This window comes from Oncorhynchus kisutch, linkage group LG9, assembly GCF_002021735.2.
Source record: "Oncorhynchus kisutch isolate 150728-3 linkage group LG9, Okis_V2, whole genome shotgun sequence".
Classification (NCBI taxonomy): domain Eukaryota; kingdom Metazoa; phylum Chordata; class Actinopteri; order Salmoniformes; family Salmonidae; genus Oncorhynchus; species Oncorhynchus kisutch.
Window position 1 is genome coordinate 5,440,293 of NC_034182.2, and position 12,340 is coordinate 5,452,632.

The following is a 12,340-nucleotide window of genomic DNA, read 5'->3' on the forward strand; positions in this document are numbered from 1 at the left end:
GGAGTGTGCTCAGGGTAGGTTTGCAGGAAGCTTTAGCCTGTTTCCTAAGGTTGCACTGGTGTTTAGGCAACATTGTCAATGTCCAGATATGTGTTCAATAACGACATGGCACACAGTCAGAGGACAGGTTTTTTTTTCTGACCATGTGACCTGACCAGGAAAAGCTCCAGTCCCTAGAAAACCTTATTTAAATTTTTTTTTTTAACTTTAGCAGGGAGTCCTATTGAGACCAAGGCCTCTTTTCCAAGGGAGCCCCTGCATGAACACAATTGATACAATGTGCAACATTGAAACATACAGTACAACATAATTAGTACATACAATATTACTAGCAATTTAAGAAGTAAAACACATTCCTCAACAATGAGGTCATCCATTAGCAATTGAACTACATTATACAATGTCTATATAATAATCTACTGTTTGTAAACTACATATATTAGACAGTATTGTACATGTGCTGAAATTATTTATTGGAGATAAAGGAGAAAAGTACCTAGGTGAAAGGAATTAGACACCTTTGTCTTAAAATAGTGGCTCATTTAAGGGTTGAGGTCACACTGCTGCATATTTAGCATTTTTCTGTCTGCTTTTTGGGAAGCTGAAATACGAGAGGGCAGTTGTTGTCGCTCACAGAGGCTCGCTCCATGCCAACACAAACTGTGCTCCTCTTTCAACTAAACCCCACTTAGCATTCCAATAATGCATTTCCCCTGGGAGAGATAACTGTGTGAACTCCCTTTCTGAATGTCTCACAGTGTTAAGTCTTATCTCTGGTGGGTTAAAGACATTCTGTAAAAGCAGTCTGGTACTTTCAATAAATGCCAAGATAACTTTTTCCTCCATGTTACACATAGCCCAGACTGCTCATTTCTGGTGGAGTTGTAGAAAAATACAGAGTGCAGTCGAACAGTAAAATCTTCATAGCCAGTAATCTCAAAACATAACATAATATCCAACATTTTTGGTTCCCAGTTTTTTATCCATCCCACAGTTATGCATTAAGTTAAAAGCCATGAGGTGGTCTATAAAAGGAAAATGATTTCCCTTTATTCAGTTTCAACTGGAGCTTTTTCTTGGATATAAACTTAGACTGAGTGGACAAAACATGACATAAACTGACCCGGTTAAAGCTATGATCCCTTATAGGGTTGTGCAACTCAGTATTAGGAAGGTGTTCTTAATGATTTGTACACTCTGTGTATATTGTACTAACTCTATGAAAACATTCACATTCCGAAGGGATACTCTCACCAAACGGCATCATCCCTCACACTACATAACCTTCCCTTATTTACCCATTTTGGGTCATAATACTTCATTTTATGGTCTAAGTCTGAGTCATTGTCTCCTTTCTATAAGTGACTGGACAATCAGACTCACAAAACAGACTGCACCAAACGCCTTACACGTCTTGTGAGTGTTTGACATACCAGAAGAGCTGAGGAGAATGCATATGCCTCTCAGTAGAATGAACAGCATTGCTGGCTGGCCCTCTGAAAGAAGCTTGGCCAGAGGCAGGAAGGAAGTGAGGCAGACGGACAACAGAGTCCTGGGTGAGACTTCCTCACACACTGAGAGAGTGAGGGAAGAGAGAGAGACTACCCCAAATGACATGCAAAGAAGTTGACTAGCCACATCAGAACCAGATCATTCTCTACTGAACCAAAGGCCCCAGTCAGGTTTAGGGTTGCCTGTACTCCTCTGGTGATGTGAACTCTGACTCTATGGATCCATTCGTCTCTCTCTCTCTGTCCAGTATGTGTAGGTCCGTTACCCCTCCTGTGCCCTCCAACGGCTTCTCATGCCATCTGCGGGGTGCCATCTGGTGAGTGTGATGTGGTGAGTGACTAAGTGGGACAGTTAGCCAACCTGTTCCATGTTCTGTACCACAGAGTCAGTACATCCCTCTGCTGATTGGCTTCTACTGTGGTTTAGCCAACAGGATGTCAGCTACAGATGATGCATCAGTAGATGTATCATAGCATCGTAGGCAGAGTGTGCATGAATCGATAGCCCTATTTCTGTCTTCCATTAGCATGTATCCTTCGTCCTCCTGATCTTGACCTGATTTAGTATATTTACACTTATAAGGTCTGATCACAGTCAGATCACAATGCGTCTTTTAATCATCTACACTAAAAATGTTGGCACAATCAGAGTGTGGACAAGATCAGGACAAAGGCTGCATGTTAGAACCATGTATAAACATGGCTAGAATAGGCTAATATGGTTAGCTGCATAAAAGTGGTGTTGTCTTGTCTGAACTTGCTTTGGTCTAATCCATTCCTATACCCTGAGTGTCTGAATAATATGTGGTATGTCTGCTGCAGTAAGGCTATGGTTATGACTCCCTGTTTGACACCTCAGTGAGAGGGAGCAGAGAGTATGAGGGTGGGAATGGCAACTCCCAATGTTTTGTAACCCCGTTCCCAACCTCCCTACTGTACTGTATGTGGGGAATGACAGCAGACACAGAGGCTATTTGAACACTTCCAAAGCACAATGTTCTTCTAATTGCTCCAATTAACACTGCGTTTTCATTAATCATGCATCCAACTCGTTTGAATTGTCCAATCGACAAGATCTGGGCTTCTGTAATGCGAGTATGGCACATGTTGTAACAGCCTGGTCAGCTATTGTACCATTGTCTGTCTGTGGAGCAGAGGGGCTTTGTTCACCCAGCGTGTCTGATACGGGTGGCAGAGAGCTTTGTGCTCGTCAGCTGTTCTGTTCTGCCTCTGTTAGTTAGCTCACACTCTGCAACTTCAGCAAAGAGCAGGACAGAGGAAAGGGAGATGAATAAGGCACAGACAGCGGTGGAAAAAATGAGGAGAGAAGGGAAGGGATCAGAACGCGGTGTACGACAGGAGCTGCTGTGGAGATCTAATTCCCCTCTCTGGGTGATTTCAAACCCAGAAAAGCACATAATCTTGTGGCAGAACAGTTGTCAGGAATCAAAGAATCAGGCTTCGCTACCAATCATAAGCAGCTTTTGAGTCTAAGCCCCCAGTGATTTGCTTTGAGCCTCAGTGAGGGAAAATTCTACCCTATCAAATACAACAGATGAAGTCTGCCTCTGATGAAATGTTTATGCTTCATTCTATTTACCTACTGAAATCTCAGGGAAACAGATAGGTTGTCATCTAAGTGTTTTCTGTCTGGTCCACAGGTTCACAGTGGAGATCAGGCAAAACAGAACACGTTCATCCTTTGCAGTGAGAAGAGCGATTCCAGCCCCTGTGTGTGTGTGTTATTAAACACACAGAAACCACTACAAACGTCCTCGAGATGTGTTTGGTTGGATCATAATGGTATCATCAGATACTAATAAGAACTCCACATACGCAGTTTCCTGACTATGTTTCTCAAACACTTGGTCTGTAATGCAAGCATATGACATTATGACAATTTCTGGTCTACAGTACCATTGTACTCTCTCCCTTGGGGATGCTGGGAAAGCAATGAATAGACTACACTAATTAAATCCATTTGTTTCTATAATTATCTCTGGTCATTTTCTAAACCTGGGAAGCTACCCAACTGATATTTTTCCCATTAGCTTTGCGCAAGGTCCTGAAGAAGACAATGTGTTTGAGGTAGCTATGGAGGAAAGTCCATATGGACTCCAGACACAGACCAGGCTCAGTCCCACTATCATTGTGCAAAAAGGAAATGGAAAAATACAAGTATTTTGCATGCTGACTCTTATCCCCAAAGTATTATCTAAGCTTGGAGTTGGTTCTTTGAAGAGCACCATTGGAGCAGGGCATTCTCTCTGCCAAGAGCAGTCAATGTAAATGATGAAATATGATTTATTAATAAGCAACTCCATCGGTTTTATTAGGGATATGTACTGACCACAGCAGTGAACTGTTGAAACTCTGGCTTGAGGTCTGATCCTCTAAGGTGGATGTAAGATCCTTTGTTCCCCATCCGATCCCTGGATCAATTTAACCCTGATTAAATAACTCTCACCAGTATCCATGACATTGGTTGCCACTGATATTGACCTTGTAGTGTATATTCTTGTGTGTATGTATTTTATATAACTTAGTATCACTGTATTGTTGAGAAGGAGCTTGCAAGAAGCAAGCATTTCACTATACTGTTTACACTGGCTGTATCCTGTGCATGTGACAAATCAACTCGGATTTGATTTGGGAGAGAGAAAAAGAAGAGGAGCAGACAAGAAAGTTTAAAACAATAGATGTCACATTCGATGGGATATTCCCAGCGGTGGTAAAAGTACCCAATCATCATACTTGAGTAAAAGTAAAGATAACTTAATAGTGTCATGACTGTCCTGATCAGGTCAGGTTACAGGAGACCACAACCCCATAGATTATCTCTCAACCCCAACAGAGGAGGAGAGATCTTGGGGTCTGAAGATGTGGGTTTTTTATGACCCCTCATCCCCTGTTAAATCTTAGGCCACACAACATTCCTCTGTCTCCTCAATATGGAGAACCAGCCTCAGAACATTAAACATTAAATAAAGGGACTTTGGAACAATGGTTTCCGTCAGCCACAATGGTGGTCATGACGATAGATGGAATATGAAAATGCATGTCATCTTTGTTTTGTTATTAAAGGTTAATAGATTGTTACAAAACATTGTAACGTCAACAGTTTACCTAGTATATGTTTGATGTTTATACATTGTACGTTGTGTGGAAAATGTCCAAATCAAAGAGAATGTTTTGGTAAAGATGAAATGTGAAGTTAGTTGTCTAAAATTGGATTTGAGTAAAATCTAGACCTTGCCCTTAACTTGGAACGCCAAGAAAATTGCCCTAAAGACGGTTACGCCCACTTCTGACCCGAGGGTATAAAACCTGTGAGTGAAGAATTTACAGATAAGACTAAGTGACCCAAGCTGCAGCAGAGGTCTAAAAAGTCAACAAACCCAAAACGGAAAACAAGTTTGAAGACAAAGAAATATTTTTCTACCCAAGCTACGGATGAGTAGCTGTGTCTAAGCGGATGAATTCAAGTCGAACCACCTAGCCTCCACTCCCCATTGAATTGTGGTATCTACACTGTTTCATTCCTACGCTGTGAGCTCTGAGCTACAGAGCTGTCTGTCCTCAGAAGAGCCCTTCCAGAGCAAGGGCGAGGGAACAGACTCCTAAGCCAAAGGACACTGACATTGTGAGGACAACCAAAGAGTTGCGCCGGAAAAGTGCGTCATTGAGCAGCCTGAGCGGTTCACGCGGAGAATCCACAGAGACCTTCCCCACGTAATTACATCATTATATTCTGGCCCATAAGAGTGGCAGTTTGGGGCAAGGCTAGGGTTAGAATAAGCATAGCTGACAAATTCACCCAAATGTATATTTCTCTCGTGTACTTTCTCTTTTTTTCTCTCTCTTTTAAATCCCAATTTTGGGTAACACGCGCCATAGTGTGTTGGCCCGTTATACTAAGTTCTAATTAATAGCCTAGAATGTGTTTTTGTGTATGTATATCTTTTATCACCATTTTTGCTTTCTAGTAAATAAATACTCAACTAAGATTGGTGTGGTACGAACTCATTGGTGAGACCCGGGTCCGTGCAGATTCCCGGATTATGCGACATTCAGAACGAGACTGTAGAGGTAACTGATTAATTAGCGGCTGTTGTAAAATCGATATTCTGATATTCTTTTAGTTAATTTGGGAAATAGAAACTCAATAAAACAAATTTTCCCATGGTGCCCCAGGTTAATGAGTTAATAATTGCTTGATTCAGTTAATCACGCAATTAGAAACCTTTAATCATTCGATGAGAAACAGTCTAATACAACGTCATGACAACAGAAAATGACTCAAGTAAAAGTGAACGTCACCAAGTAAAATACTACTTGAGTAAAAGTCTAAAAGTATTTGGTTTAAAACTTACAAGTAAAAGTATAAATCATTTCAAATTTCTTGTATTAAGCGTACCAGAAGGCACCATTTAATTTTTTATGACAGATAGCCAAGGGCACCAACACTCAGACATAGTTGAAGTCGGAAGTTTACATACACTTAAGTTAGAGTCATTAAAACTAATTTCTTGTTAACAAACTATAGTTTTGGCCAGTTTGTTAGGACATCTACTTTGTGCATGACACAAGTCATTTTTACAACAATTGTTTACAGACAGGATATTTCACTTATAATTCACTGTATCACAATTCCAGTGGGTCAGAAGTTTACATACACTAAGTTGACTGTGCCTTTAAACAGCTTGGACAAAATCAGAAAAGGATGTCATGTCTTTAGAAGCTTCTGAAGACTAATTGACATAATTTGAGTCAATTGGAGGTGTACCTGTGGATCTCTTTCAAGGCCTACCTTCAAACTCAGTGGCTCTTTGCTTGACATCATGGGAAAATCAAATTAAATCAGCCAAGACCTCAGAAAATAATTGTAGATCTCCACAAGTCTGGTTCATCCTTGGGAGCAATTTCCAAACGCCGGAATGTACCACGTTCATCTGCACAAACAATAGTACGCAAGTATAAACACCATGGGATCACGCAGCCGTCATACCGCTCAGGACGGAGACAAGTTCTATCTCCTAGAGATGATGCGAGAAGTGCAAATCAATCCCAGAACAACAGCAAAGGACCTTGTGAAGATGCTGGAGGAAACAAGTAAAAAAGTATTTATATCCACAGTAAAACAAGTCCTATATCGACATAACCTGAAAGGCCGCTCAGCAAGGAAGAAGCCTCCGCTCCAAAACCCCCATAAAAAAGCCAGACTATGGTTTGCAACTGCCCATGGGGACAAAGATCGTACTTTTTGGAGAAATATCCTCTGGTCTGTTGAAACAAAAATAGAACTGTTTGGCCATAATGACCATCGTTATGTTTGGAGGAAAAAGGGGGAGGCCTGCAAGCCAAAGAACACAATCCCAACCGTGAAGCACGGTGGTGGCAGCATCATGTTGTGGGGGTGCTTTGCTGCAGGAGGGACTGGTGCACTTCACAAAATAGATGGCTTCATGAGGAAGGAACATTATGTGGATATATTGAAGCAACATCTCAAGACATCAGTCAGGAAGTTGAAGCTTGGACGCAAATGGGTCTTCCAAATGGACAATGACCCCAAGCATACTTCCAAAGTTGTGGGGAAATGGCTTAAGGACAACAAAGTCAATGTATTGAAGTGGCCATCACAAAGCCCTGACCTCAATCCTTTAGAAAATGTGTGGGCAGAATTGAAAAAGCATGTGTGAGCAAGGAGGCCTACAAATCTGACTCAGATACACCAGCTCTGTCAGGAAGAATGGGCCAAAATTCACCCAACTTATTGTGCTACCAGAGACGTTTGACTCAAGTTAAACAATTTAAAGGCAATACTACCAAATACTAATTGAGTTTATGTAAACTTCTGACCCACTGGGAATGTGATGAAATAAATAAAAGCTGAAATAAACCATTCTCTCTATTATTATTCTTACATTTCACATTTTTAAAATAAAGTGGTGAACCTAACTGACCTAAAACAGGGAATTTTTACTAGGATTAAATGTCAGGAATTGTCAAAAACTGAGTTTAAATGTATTTGGCTAAGGTGTATGTAAACTGCCAACTTCAACTGTAACTCAGACATAATTTTCAAATTAATCGTGTGTGTTTAGTGAGTCTGCCAGATCAGAGTTAGAGGGATGTTCTATTTAATAAGTGTTAATTAGACAATTTTCCTGTCCTGCTAAGCATTCAAAATGTAACGTGTACATTAGGGTATCAGGGAAAATGTAGGGAGTAAAAAGTACATTATTTTCTTTAGGAATGTAGTGAAGTAAAAGTAATTAAAAATAGAAATAGTAAAAAAAATAAAAAATATATAAAAAAATGCCCCCAAAAAACGACTTAAGTAGTACTTTACACTATTTCAACTTAAGTACTTTACACCACTGGAGATTCCATAGTCTAGCATGGTATGAGTTGCAGTGGCCTCTATACCGTACCATGCATATGAGTACAAAGCATTGTATTATCGACATAACCTTACCTCCTTTAAGCTTTGGTTCTGTGTACTCGTCCTCAACCACGGCATAGCGGAAAAGTTATATTTGTCACAAAGTGTTTAACAGCAACCCAACCTTGAGGAAGAGCATCTTATTTTAAGAAGGGACTCGGGGCTATGCTCAGCCCCTCTGCTGGCTTACTTCCCTAGGACTGGTCCATCTCTCACTCGCCCCAGTTTCCATCAACTATACAATTAAGCACATGATGGCACGCATAAACACACAGATGTTACTGTAATATTTGAACATTCAATTGTGTCAACCAGACCACCCACAGCCCTCTATGTTCATAGATATCAGAAATGTAGAGGGGTAGGTATAGCCAATGACTTGCTTTCTGCAAGTGGCCATAACACACTGCATCCCCTGGTGGCGCCACCAGCCTAGTTAAGTTGATGTTAGGCAGTTCCGCAACCCTGAAGTAGTTTGACATTTATTGTCATGTGTCTTGTCCTGGAGGCAGAAATGAGCAATATCCCCTTAGACAGGCCAGTTTCAAAGTCAAAATTGGATATATTGAAAACAAAAATGACCTTTTAGGTCTTCATCTAAGGTTAGCCATTAGGGTTAGCAATGTGGTTAAGGTTCAAATCTGATTTTATGACTTTGTGGCTGTGCCAGTTAGTGAACTTGGCAGAGCTGCCTCCAGAACAAGATTCATGACAAAAAACACGAGCCTAAAAATAATCTATAGGCCAGGAGAAACTAATCCATGATTGACATGGGTCTAAATCACATCCCTATTATTGCAGGTGAAACAAACTGACCTGAGGTGGATGTAGGCCTAGAGGAGCATAGTTGTTGGGCTCTCCCCGGCTGAGCTGGGTGTTTCCATTCAATGTGTGTTAAAACAAACTGACCTGAGGTGGTGGTGGATGTAGGCCTAGAGGAGCATGGTTGTTGGGCTCTCCCCGGCTGAGCTGGGTGTTTCCATTCAATGTGTGTTAAAACAAACTGACCTGAGGTGGTGGTGGATGTAGGCCTAGAGGAGCATGGTTGTTGGGCTCTCCCCGGCTGAGCTGGGTGTTTCCATTCAATGTGTGTTAAAACAAACTGACCTGAGGTGGTGGTGGATGTAGGCCTAGAGGAGCATGGTTGTTGGGCTCTCCCCGGCTGAGCTGGGTGTTTCCATTCAATGTGTGTTAAAACAAACTGACCTGAGGTGGTGGTGGATGTAGGCCTAGAGGAGCATGGTTGTTGGGCTCTCCCCGGCTGAGCTGGGTGTTTCCATTCAATGTGTGTTAAAACAAACTGACCTGAGGTGGTGGTGGATGTAGGCCTAGAGGAGCATGGTTGTTGGGCTCTCCCCGGCTGAGCTGGGTGTTTCCATTCAATGTGTGTTAAAACAAACTGACCTGAGGTGGTGGTGGATGTAGGCCTAGAGGAGCATGGTTGGGCTCTCCCCAGCTGAGCTGGGTGTTTCCATTCAATGTGTGTTAAAACAAACTGACCTGAGGTGGTGGTGGATGTAGGCCTAGAGGAGCATGGTTGGGCTGTCCCCAGCTGAGCTGGGTGTTTCCATTCAATGTGTGTTAAAACAAACTGACCTGAGGTGGTGGTGGATGTAGGCCTAGAGGAGCATGGTTGTTGGGCTCTCCCCGGCTGAGCTGGGTGTTTCCATTCAATGTGGGTTAAAACAAACTGACCTGAGGTGGTGGTGGATGTAGGCCTAGAGGAGCATTGTTGTTGGGCTCTCCCCGGCTGAGCTGGGTGTTTCCATTCAATGTGGGTTAAAACAAACTTGAACTTTTACTTGGTACACATGAATAGGAATGAGTAGACGTTGTTATTTCTAAAAACATGTACACTCGTTTGTTATAAACAAAATACCGGTAGCAGTTTTGACAGAGATACTAACATGGCTAATATAGCCCTCTATGTTTGTCGATATCATAACTGTAGAGGGTAGTAGGTATGGCATGACTTACTTTCTGCAAGCAGCCATAACACACTGCATCCACCAGGGGATGCCATCAGCCTAATTTTGTAATAATATATATATATATATTATTATTTTCTCTCTCTCTAATTTTGTAATAATGTTCTTATTCGAATTTCAGTTATCTTCCACATTGACAACAAAAAGATAAAACAACAACTACAATAAATTAAGAAAAAACAAACAGAAGAAAATGAAATACTAAAACGCAGTTTAAATAGAGTAATTAGGCCCAATACATGGAACATACAGTATAATCATGAGACAAATAAACAACAAACTGCCTGCTGTCTGACAAAATCACTATTTCAATAGTTCTTAAAAATAGATAAAGCATACTTTTAAGACTGCTGAATAACAACTATCAATCAATTATACTGAGGTTTTTTAATTTTATATCTCGGGTAGAGATACTGTACCTAAGCAACTGCTCTCTATCTCTCTTCTGTGCTAGAGATGGTAGCGACAACAAGACATTCCACATCCATTTTTTTCCCGGATCTGGACCACTATGGTCTACTCATTGCCCCGTGCCCGAGTAGGGGGTGCCCAAGAGACTGTAGGGACAGCATTCAAGATGAATGTTCGTATACACCACTTCATGGGGCATGCCATCTTTCTAGATCCAGTTTTACTGGGATTACTACGCCTGCGCACTAGCACTCAGTGCACACAAGGAGCAGTGACGATGTCATCACGTTATCCAAAAACATGACAGACATTGGACGAATATAAAATTGTAATATCTTCGGCTGTGAGTGAAAGCCAAAGATGTAAAAAATGTATTCGTCCAATGTCTGTCATGTTTTTGGATAACGTGATCACATTGTCACGGCTCCTTGTGTGCACTGAGTGCTAGTGCGCAGGCGTTGTAATCCCAGTAAAACTGGCTCTAGAAAGATGGCATGCCCCATGAAGTGGCGTATATGAACGTCCATCTTGGATGCTGTCTCTACAGTCTCTTGTGACAAGGTAGGGTTGGTATACAGAAGATTTGGTAAAAGACCAAGTCCATATTAGGGCAAGAACAGCTCAAATAAGCAAAGAGAAACGACAGTCCATCATTACTTTAAGACATGAAGGTCAATTAATTGGACGGCCAAAGAAGAAGCACGAAGCTTAAAAGTTACCACCGTTTCATTAAAACTACAACTCCCACCAGCTGAATATCTCACTTTCTCGGGGGCATTTTCTACAAGTACTGGCAGTCAGTAAAAAAAAAGCGGCCTGTAACTAATGGGTTCTTACCATACTGTAAGTCCTCAGTTCAAACAGGCACACTAACACCGGGTGGCAAAGTTGTGTTTTTATACTCTGTCACACCATTATCATTATATTACATGGCATTTAATAGTGGAACTGATTTATAATCAAGTGATTGCTCAATCTGTACAACATTTTACAAATTATGAATTTCTTATTTACCTTGCAATTATAATCATAAGGTGACAGCCAAGTATATTGTCACCCTTGCACTTTTCTTCAAATAAGTTGAAATTAAAATATATATATATATATATTTTGGTCTCCACAACATTTTGGATCGTCAACATTGCATTTTTTTTTAAACTTAAATGTACCATTTTATTTGATACTTGTTTGCACAGACAAACTTGGTTGAACAGACAAGTGAACTGCAAAACAAGCAACTTATTTTAAAAGATATAGAGAATTACTTAAGAAAAGTGCAAGGCTGTCAATCAATAGAGATGGAAAGAGGCCTTATTTTTGGGCTTGGCTGCTGCCGTTTAAGTAGTACATTCGCTTCTTTTATGTTTGAAAAAAGTGTCAAACTAATATCAAACACAGTACAGTATCAAGAAAGGCAGAAACAACTTCTCCAATAGAAAGACTAGATCACACTTGTAGTCGATGTCATGGCGACGTTGGCTAGCTAAGCTCATGCGCAGAAACACGTCATCGGGTCTAACGGTCTTGTTGTGCGAACTGTGCATGTGCACTGACAAATCAAAGGCACTCCTTCGATATAAAGTTGCTTTTGACCTAAATTAAAACATTTCAGTTATCACTTTCACGAGGTTGGAGTCATAACATGTCCATCTACTTAAGACATTGGCTCGACTCTAGGTTGTGCCTCTATATTTACAGATAATTAACAACTAAGGAAGACTTTCTCAATTCTCCCATTGACTCATACCAAATGCCTTTTATAAAACATATTTGACACAAGTATGACACATCGCCGAAAATTAGAAAAATCTCAATTGAACTAGCCTTCTCCTTCTGCCTTGATAGCATGCCGGAGCGTGCCTGTTTGAACTGAGGATTTACAGTATGGTTACCATACTGTTACCATACTGTAAATCCTCAGTTCAAACAGGCACGCTCCGGCATGCTATCAACCCATTAGTTACAGGCCGTTTTTTTTTACTGAC